A 10,325-nucleotide genomic window follows, 5' to 3' on the forward strand; every position below is an offset into this window, starting at 1 on the left:
GATGTAAACTTACACTCAGCCCACAGCAATCAACGTCATTTGGCTGAAACGTTATACCAGGCCTGTTCATCTCCGCGAGTTTACATCGAAAACAAAACACGCACGATGGCCCACCTACAGGATACTATTCGACAAGGCCTCACATACGCGCGAACATTGACTCACGCATGCGTATTCTTGTGTATGATAGAAGAAAATAAAGAAAATGGTGTACTAAATACTGTGCAGTATTTAACTGCCTAAATAATAATATAGAAACACAGAATGTACTTTTTTAAGTTGCCTCAAGACACTGAGAGGTAAATAAGTAGTTAATATTATTTATGATAATTCATGCTAAATCATGTATTTCCTCCGCCATTTTCCGCAGTTTGGCACCTCACGTCACATCATTTTACCGAAGTCAGCCCTATAGCTTCGGCGCAGTGCCGATCACTGACGTTTGTCAACAAAATGGTGCTTGACTCTTGAGACAGGCTAAATTACACCATATTGTTAATGACATTGAGCATACATTTTTTTAAATATCTTCGCGAAGTAAAACTTCTGTACGTAGTACTTATTATTATTCTGTGGTTATACACTGAGCGAGCGTACGAGTATGATGAAACTCAAAACTCAATTCAAACCCAAATACAGATTCAATTTCGTGTAATTCCCATTTCGTGTGCCCCTATTCACACGCCTTCATTTATAAAGCTAAACTTTATAAACATCACCCTATAACCTTGAGGCAAAATCGTTTCTCCGATTTAGTAAGCGACCCTCAAATTGGAGTAGTTTGTAAACTTGAGGTTACGTCAGCAATCTACTCTTTCAGGTGTTTTGGTTTATTATTTGGCATTGGACGTGTTGTTTATAAACAACTTTAGTAAACCTACATTGTAATGGCACCTATAAGTACTGAATGTTGCCTTGGTTTTTACCGTAGCGTAGTAGTAAATCAAAACTCATTTATATTTTGTATGTGGTCAAAGATTAAAAAGCGCTTTCACAGTGTTTCTAGTACCAAATTAAAAGGCTTTTGTTGGCTTCAAAGATCTGTGTTTGGCTATAAACACCTCATCTCCTACTTTCCTGAACACTATACTTAATCCGGGCCTTTTCAAGGCGATAGTGAATAGGCACTTACAGGGCAGATATGTACCATCCTAGACTGTATTTCACTTAACACCAGGTGCGATTGCGGTCAAATACCTGCCTTGTCTTACATAAAAAAATGATGCAATGTGTAAATATGTGATACATACTTTCTTTTTGATAAACTAAAAACCGAAGATGCTTCAAGCATTTGGATGCGGACAGCGCAGCGTAGACATCTTTGGGGGTATCAGCAGTTGACGTCTTTCGGTTGAAACAAATGAAATTAAAAACGAATATATTCTCTGTATACTTTGATTGTCATGTACCACAGACAACTCTCCAATTTTATGAGTTCAAAAGAAGATCAGGTCGTTACTCCCAGTTATATTTTAAGGCATAACCCAAAACGTTAACATATACCTTGGCCCAGCACTAAATCCGACTACAATAAAACGAAAAAGGACTGTCAAGTTTATTACCTCTTCGTTGTAAGGGACTTGATAAAAGATATAAACCTCACACATGGGGTTTTTATACTTTATATCGTTTTTTACAGTTAGCTTCAATAGTTCGTGACACCCAAAGTAGCCAAAAACTTCGCTACTGGTCTTTTTGATGCTGACTGTACTTTGAGGATACGTCGACCCTTTCAGATCATGGTATTGTATGAATATTAATGTTAGATATTATCCAGTTTTAGCTAAACCTGGCATTTATACAATTTCAGTGAGAACTTGACTAGCTGTTAAAACATTTAACTAAAAATTATACTTGCAAATTGAAAGAGTGACTAACTTAAAACAGCTTAGCTTCAAAATTCTAACAATCAAAGTGCAAATCATATCTTTACTTCTCTACTAATATAATAAATGCGAAAGTAACTCTGTCTGTCTCGCTTTCATGTCTAAACCACTGAACCGATTTTGATGAAATTTGACACAGAGATATTTTGAGTCCCAGGAAAGGACGTAGGATAGTTTTTATCCCGGTTTTTTAATAGGGACGAGTGCGATGTAGTTTTTCTGTGACAGACAAAATTTTACGCGGACGGAAAGCTAGTTTTCAATAATCTCAATATCTATGAAATTACAAAGACGTAATTTAATATACATAGCTCACACCACAACTAAATAGATATTAAATTAATGACACACTCGCACAATTTTGAAAATTGATTAAAAACAGATTTATAAAATTGACTTCGACAAATTACGTTAACCAAGTAAACAGAGTTCTGGCTCCAATTTTATCGCTAATTGGCTATCGGCTATTGACCGATAACGACGCCTCCAACAGAGTTTACCGATTCGCGTTATAGTCTAGCCTCTAAAAGTAGATAAACGTCTGTCTATGGGCTATAAAGATGAAGTGGCATGATTGTTTATGGTCGCCCAGCTGTTTGATGGTCGTTTGGAGTAATATGCAGTAGTTATTTTGATAATATCTTACACTCCTTCCCTTCAAAAGAAGGTTAAGTTTGGTCTCTTTAATTTTTTCAGTTTTTACCTAGTTGGCCTTGACACCCTGTATTTACGGTAGGCCTGAAAATGTATAATACAGAAGCTTTTCCTGGAAAACCCGGATTCCAGATTTAGGCAAATAAAGTCGTGAATCGTGACTGAAATAAAGTTTACGGCGCACTAAAAGATTTGCGTAACTTCTTCAAACCAATCCTAAACGTTTGCTTAGGTGCTTGTAAATATTTGATTAATTTAAATACTGAAGCACATGATGTCGTGCTCTGCGTGCCCAAACAACTGCACGCAGGAAGATTTAATGAAGGCTACTGACAACGCCACTCTTGTAGCGGAGTTTTGGGCTGACACTGTGTAGGTTTGTTGTCGACACGACAGGAAGATTTAAATATTACTTAGGTGTTTATCAATTTATAATAGGGATGTGACATTGTACCCATGTTTCTGTGACCTCTACAGCCTAACATGGGTCTCAATTAGGTTTTATCCCGCGACCATTTGAATATTTTATCACACCTGTAAAAGGAACAGCCTTTTACGCGACACATTTGGTACAGCTTTACAACGACAAAAACGACAGCATTTTTCTACATAACCCTTTTTATATAATACTTAAACCTGTATTAGAGTCACTCTATTTGTGGAGTCTAGATATACTTTTGTATTTAAAATAAAACACAAGTCATCATCATTTCAGCTACAGTACATCCAACTAAGCATAGATTTTTTCTAGCTTCCTGTAAGCAGGTGGTCATTCCAGACTCATTCTGCATTATCGGATGAAATAGAGTTTCGCCAAGTAACAGAAGAAAAGTTTGATAATATTGACGGGTTAATCTACATCGTATTAAACAAAAGATGTACTTATCTACTTAATAAACTAGCGCTTAATTAAACAGTAGGTACAGTATTATACCGCTGATATTATATGCAACGCAATCTATTGATTGTAATGTGACACAACACAATAACAACAGAACAATAGTTCTAATAATAGTATGTAATATTAATACACCTCATTGTAGCACTTAGAACAATGGTTCTAAGTATAGTGCAGCGTTGTGGTAGCTATCGTATTGTATATTAGGTATATGCTGCAGCTTGACTTGCAATTCACGTTTAGCTAACTATTAGCTATTCAGTTACACGAGCTAGTTATCGCTTCGAAAGCTATTGTAAACGTTGATTAATCCAGCTGATTGTTTGGATCCTAATTGCCGTAATCAACAGAGCCTGGAGACGGCAGGTGCTGTACAGTGACGACACCAGAGTAAATACATATGAGTAGGTCATCTTCATAGAAACGCACCGAGCGCGGTTTGTATGTGAGCGCGCCAATATACGTATGCGGCGCACACGCACACACTGACAAAGTTCGGCGCAACCACGACTGGCCCCCGCTAAATCTTTGTCAGTGTGTGCGTGCGCGCCGCATTCGTGTTGGCGCGTTCACATACAAACCGCGCCCGTGCGTTTCTATGAAGATGACCTACTCATTTGTATTTACTCTGACGACACATCAGACTGCATAGATACAGGGTGACAGAAAACTCGGCCTATTTCAACTAAAGAGACCTTTTATTTCCAAGTTATGTAAGTTTTGGGCAAGCGCTTTTTATTAAATTATCAGTAATTTTTCAGCTTTCAGAAAAGTGAGCTTTTAGAGGCTTAATAGGTACAGTGTTCAGAGTGAAGTAGTTTATTCTCTATCTACAAATGTCTATCTTACAAAATTAAATGTTTTATTAATATACTGCTCATCATCATACCAATAACCTTACACCCCATACATTAAAAGAAACTGTGCTAATAATAGTATAAGATCCCGCTATACAACGACCTTCACCGAGATGCTTATTTGATGAAACATATTTTATATTCAATTTAACATGTCAATAATTATGTTGCTTAAGGGTTGCCTAATAAATTTCAGTCCAGGATATGATTAATTAATCATTAAAAAAGTTTTATTTTTAAATATTTCATCGGTTTGATTATTAAACAAACTCCATACCAATCGAAAGTATGAAGCCCATAGAATATGCAAACGTTAGGTTGCCTATTCTTTTCCAGTCATAACTCTCGGGTTGCCAGGTATAAACAGGTAAATTGATAGAGCATTTTGCATCGGTCTGATAATTTAATCAAATATAAATGAAAATAAAGATTATTTCATTGTGAACACGGTGGTATAGGGTTGCCTGCGAAAAATCAGTCCTGAATGACGGTTGTCGAACTTTGTAAAGTGAAATTAAAACTGAAAGGTGACATTTTTCGAGTAGTTGGCAACATTTGGGAAAGACGAGTTGTATGAGGCGTTTGTGTGTCTTGTCAAGAGGTGTCGCTTGGGTGAAGAAATTTCTCCAGTGTTGCCATGCTTTCGGAGATTTGGTCCAAAAATGTCGAAAGTGGAAATAACGACTTCCGGTCAAAAATTTGGATGACGCCTCCTGCAAAAGTAATGAAATAATCTTTATTTTCATTTATATTTGATTAAATTATCAGACCGATGCAAAATGCTCTATCAATTTACCTGTTTATACCTGGCAACCCGAGAGTTATGACTGGAAAAGAATATTATAGGCAACCTAACGTTTGCATATTCTATGGGCTTCATACTTTCGATTGGTATGGAGTTTGTTTAATAATCAAACCGATGAAATATTTAAAAATAAAACTTTTTTTAATGATTAATTAATCATATCCTGGACTGAAATTTATTAGGCAACCCTTAAGCAATATAATTATTGACATGTTAAATTGAATATAAAATATTTTTCATCAAATAAGCATCTCGGTGAAGGTCGTTGTATAGCGGGATCTTAGACTATAAAAGGAAAAATAAAATTAGTCGTTTACCTACTTTGAAGGGTAAACACCCCTCGTTTCATCTCATCCAGTGTTATCGATTTCATTTTCAAATAACGTCATTGTTTGCGAAAATTTACTGTTCAACAGTGGACCATAAAGTCTTTATACCGATTCCAACAATTTATCCAGCGATTGGCAGATCAAAGCGCTCGTAACTGGTTTATTGTGGTCTGTCTCAGACGTTTTCACATTGGTAAGCTAAAAATCAAATTCTGAACGGCAACAGCACACCAACGTATCTAAAAGACAGTTTAGAAACTCATTTTGAACCTAATTGTAAAGAAACAAAGTCGGTATTGCTTTAGTAGTGTAGCGTCTTACAGTTACAGGATGAGTGCCGACGATTTGTATGGGATAGTTAGTGTACGAAACCAAACCCAATGATAGTCGTAATAACACTGATTTATTTCACATAACACAATTATTTATAAAATGATAGAATAGCAGAAGTACGAACGTACGTGACGTATAAAAGTGTGCATAATTGCTATTTCTAAGTGACCTAGATTAGGTATGTCGTTGACATTAACATAATATGTGCGGTAACCCGTACATCCTGCCACTCTAAAAGAAGGACAGTCAAAAATTATATAAATGTAAAATAAAGTAACAAATTAAGAGTTCAATAATGATAACTAACAATAAAAATGTAAACAATTTCAAATACAAATAACAAGTTTGAATAACTTAAATATTTCATCACTGAACTACGTTAATAGAAGGGATGTCCAGTCGCACAGATCGTGGTCGGGTCCTCGGTGGTGTGGCCGCTGCCTGATCGACGCTGGCGACTGCTGTCATCGGAATTGAATTCGCTTGAGTGCTCGAAGTCTCCATGTTGAGGGCTCCCTTGATTCTTCGCCATCGCATGACCATGAAGATGCACCCCGCGACAATAATGAGGCCCAGTATCGTATAAAGAACTGAGTACTGATGCACGTCGTGTATGCTGAGTGGCGCATTCTCCTGTTCTTTGAGGGTTCGGATTTGAGTCTCCATACTACGCCACTCATTGTCATGATAATCAGGTGTAAACTCGATGCCTGAAGAATTCAATATGGAATTCAGGATCGAAGTTTCTGACAATAATGGTAGGTCCCTCTGGACTTGAACGTGGCTCAAGTAGTTGTTGTGTCCAAGTATGGAGAATGTGTCAGTTTTTACGGTACAACCTTGACCGATTTCTAGAAGGCCGTTCCCGGTTAGTGACTTCATTGTCATTCCACTGTCGGTGCAAAATATGCGTACCGAGCATTTCCCACAACATGAGTATAGCCACCTGTTATCGCTATGTAACTTGATCCATCGCTCGTGACACGGCGCCTCCTTTGCAGTGCAGAGTGTTTTGTTATGAATACTCAAGTTACAAATCGACTGAGTTATTTTTAATTCATATATTGGCTTATCTATAGAGCACAGTAATTTGTTTGTCTGTGCGTGGATACAGCTTTGAACATCTGTTTCTGTTAGAGTGAGAAGTAGATCTCTTTGCAGATTGAATGCGATGTATGGTGTTTGAAATTCTACAATATAGGAGTGCTGAGGAAGACTTATAGGCTCGCCAATTTACTGCAACTCTTGACTTTATTCTGATTCTGAAGTTGTTCAATCTCGTCTTCAAATTCCATAGATTGAACAGTCTTTATAATCAAATTGAGGGCGCATTGCATTTCCGTCGTGGATAGGTAACTTTGTCGTGGTATTTGTTTATTGCGCAACCACTGTGTGAAACGTGATAGCCAGCCGATTGTTGTTGCCATGCGTAGTGTCGAGCTGCAATCATGTAATAATTGTACAACTAAATCGTTTTTATAAGTTAAGGCCACGTTCACATTCGATTTCTTGGTTTCTAACGCAGGTGGTTGGTATGTGTTATCTTTGTGCCAATTTTGTCTTTGCAGTCACAAGCGTCGATGTGACTTCGCCCTTAGAATTTGTAGTAGTGACGTATACTGCGCAAGCGTATGCTTTTTCTGACGCATCACAGAAGCCNCTGATGCACGTCGTGTATGCTGAGTGGCGCATTCTCCTGTTCTTTGAGGGTTCGGATTTGAGTCTCCATACTACGCCACTCATTGTCATGATAATCAGGTGTAAACTCGATGCCTGAAGAATTCAATATGGAATTCAGGATCGAAGTTTCTGACAATAATGGTAGGTCCCTCTGGACTTGAACGTGGCTCAAGTAGTTGTTGTGTCCAAGTATGGAGAATGTGTCAGTTTTTACGGTACAACCTTGACCGATTTCTAGAAGGCCGTTCCCGGTTAGTGACTTCATTGTCATTCCACTGTCGGTGCAAAATATGCGTACCGAGCATTTCCCACAACATGAGTATAGCCACCTGTTATCGCTATGTAACTTGATCCATCGCTCGTGACACGGCGCCTCCTTTGCAGTGCAGAGTGTTTTGTTATGAATACTCAAGTTACAAATCGACTGAGTTATTTTTAATTCATATATTGGCTTATCTATAGAGCACAGTAATTTGTTTGTCTGTGCGTGGATACAGCTTTGAACATCTGTTTCTGTTAGAGTGAGAAGTAGATCTCTTTGCAGATTGAATGCGATGTATGGTGTTTGAAATTCTACAATATAGGAGTGCTGAGGAAGACTTATAACTTTGTCCAGCTCAAAACCTTCCTTGTTTACCAGAGGTATCTTGACTTCGATTATCAAGTACGAAGAGCCCATATCACCACTAATTTTCATTAGCTTGTAAATCTCCTTAAAGTCATGTTTGTTGGCAGGTAAAGTCAGATCGTTAGGTATGTGGCTGTAGATAATATTCAGTTGCTCTTCTAATTGTTCCGGTGGCAGTAAATGTGCGTCCATATGACCTTGTGCGAGGTCAGTGACGGTATTTATCACATTCTCTTGCATTTTCCGAAGATTATTCATGATGATCATCGCTGACATAGATGATGATAAGACATGTAGCTCGTTGTTAGTTTCTGCTTGCCATCGATTTGTTATCATCGTTACATTCTGTAGGTATTTCTGTACCATTCTAAACTGCTTGTTCATGATGGCTTCGTTTCGCTGCAGAATATTGTATTGAGATTCGATGACACTTGTCTGATTTTTCAGCAATAGTTGTAAGTGCTTTTCGTTTTGCGAGATTTTTTCTATGTCTTTTTCATATTGTTGCGCAAAGCGCTCATCCAGTACTCCAAATAAGGAGTTAGCTATATAGCCTATACCGTCAACCAAGCCTCTTTTTTGTCTTCTGTTAGCTTGACCCTTGAGTATGCGGTTATAGTGTTCGATTTCCGTTAACTCGTGTTCTAATTGATATATGATGCTTTTGTATTGAGTTGGCAGCATGGCAGTGTGTAGGTACTCTTCTAAGTGATTGACGTAACTCTCCACGTGATGTAATGCTGACCAGTAGGTACTCATGTTATAGTACACGATTAACTTCCATTCATCTCGAATAAGATTCATCTCATACATCTTATCGAAATAAATATTTTGGTGGTCGTCAAATGTTGATATGTTGTATGAGCACTGTGCAGGTATGAAGAAGGCCATGAACAGCATCATCGCCATCGTAATAAATGAAGCTGTAGATTTTCTCGTCGCACGCCTTTGTCGTTGGTTTGAGTGCGCGTCGGCGGTTGTGACGTCATCACANGATTGACAATATGTTGCTTATTATCTTGATGTGTTGAAATTTGAAGTTTGTTCGTAATTGGAGTTGTAGGCACGGGCGATGACCTAGTTGACTCGGCCGGCCTGTTCGATGACTGTTGCGCAAGGTTCACGTTCGCGTATGCTTCATGTAATGCAGTATTGTGAGGTTTTTTACAAACTTTGCATCTTTTTGGTGACGTGCATTGGCTGTCTTCGTGTGCGTATAGACAGTTCTGACAAAATTCGAGTTTTAGGACGGTCAATAACCTCTCGTCAGGCGACAATTTCATGAACTTGCTGCATCTGTATAGGTAGTGGTTGTTGTTGCATATAGGACAGTTTGTCGAACATGTCGCAATAGCTTGAAATTCTCTGTTTTCAAATTTCTTATAGTGATGACCGCCACCATTTTGAGATTGAGGTTTATGAAATTTCTTGTTCGTTATCATCTTTTGCTGATAATTCTTGTTAGATGATGATGTTTGTCTCTCAGTTGTGCTTATTGGCTCAAGCGCATTGAACTTGCTTTCTAGGAAATTCATAAGTTCAGAGAGTGATGGTAAGTCACGTGGCGATTTGCGTGCCTCCTTGTAATCACTGTATGTCTCAGTGTCCAACTTCTTTGCAATTAGATGAACAAGTAGCGGGTCCCAGGTACTTGTGTCGATACCTAGGTTCTGTATGGCATGAATGCATTCCATGGATGTGTCATACAGACGTCTGATCTCAAATGCCGACTGTTTGTGAGCGGCGGGTTGATTGATGAAGATTTCAATCTGTTTTGTGAACAACAGTTGAGGGTTGTTGTATCTGTGAGTTAGCAGTTCCCATGCCGTCTCATAGTTATCAGCTGAGATNAATAAAGACGAAAGCATTTACGAATAGTATCTGTCACTTAATCAAGCTAGAGGTTTGCTATTAATTACCTATAAGGATCATATTTTGTAAGATGGTTATTCACATCACCTTTCCTAAACCAGTATTCGTCCTTTTCATTTAAAGGGACTGATGTATGCGATCATTTAGCAATAACGACGCGATTGCTTCAGAAAAGAGGCAATATCGCTTCAGAAAAGGGGCAATATAGCGTCAGAATATATCGCCAGCACTAATTTGTAAGGAGTAGCGATAATTCCTCCGATGACTGGCGCACGGTGATAGATGAAGGAGGCGCGATTAACAAGATCTCTGATAGAATTAAGCGCAAGGCCGTGATGTGGCAAATATTGTAGGAGCAATATTATTGTATATCAATACCTCCA

This window comes from Ostrinia furnacalis, unplaced genomic scaffold (assembly GCF_004193835.3).
Source record: "Ostrinia furnacalis isolate ACB-3 unplaced genomic scaffold, ASM419383v2 OfSCF0322, whole genome shotgun sequence".
Taxonomy (NCBI): Eukaryota; Metazoa; Arthropoda; class Insecta; order Lepidoptera; family Crambidae; genus Ostrinia; species Ostrinia furnacalis.